Genomic DNA, 487 nt, shown 5'->3' with positions numbered 1-487 from the left:
AGCCCCCACCCCCGCTGGCTTCCAGTCAGGGTCCAAAGGAGAGGCGGAAGGGACTCGCCGGCCCCGGGGCTTCCCCAGGCGTCACTGGAGTCCCGGCTCCAGGACCTCACTGCCGGCCTCAGCGCCACAGCCCACTGCCCGTTTCCCGCCGCCGGGGAGCCCTCAGCCCATCGCTGACCCCTTTCTCCCCCTTTCTAGGCGCGCCCCGCCCAGCCAGTCCCCAGGGCTGCAGTTGCCCAGCGCGACCCCGCCCCTGGGAGGGGTCGACCCCGCCTCGGTTCTGCAGAGTCCGCAGGGAGAGGCTCAGACCCTTTCCTCACCCTTCTCAGAGGAGGCCTCTCGGCTCTGACCTTCACTGTTTTCGTGGTCGCCTCCCTGACCCCCACCTCTGCTCCCCGTTACCGGCTGACGAGGCCCGCGTCAGGGCCGGCCTGGGCGGGAGCACGGTTCCGAACGCCGTTTCCTCTCCGGGCTCAGTCAGCCGCTC

Source organism: Pteropus alecto, unplaced genomic scaffold (genome assembly GCF_000325575.1).
Source record: "Pteropus alecto unplaced genomic scaffold, ASM32557v1 scaffold98, whole genome shotgun sequence".
Taxonomy (NCBI): Eukaryota; Metazoa; Chordata; class Mammalia; order Chiroptera; family Pteropodidae; genus Pteropus; species Pteropus alecto.
The sequence above is the reverse complement of the archived record's forward strand: the minus strand, read 5'-3'. Positions refer to the sequence as shown.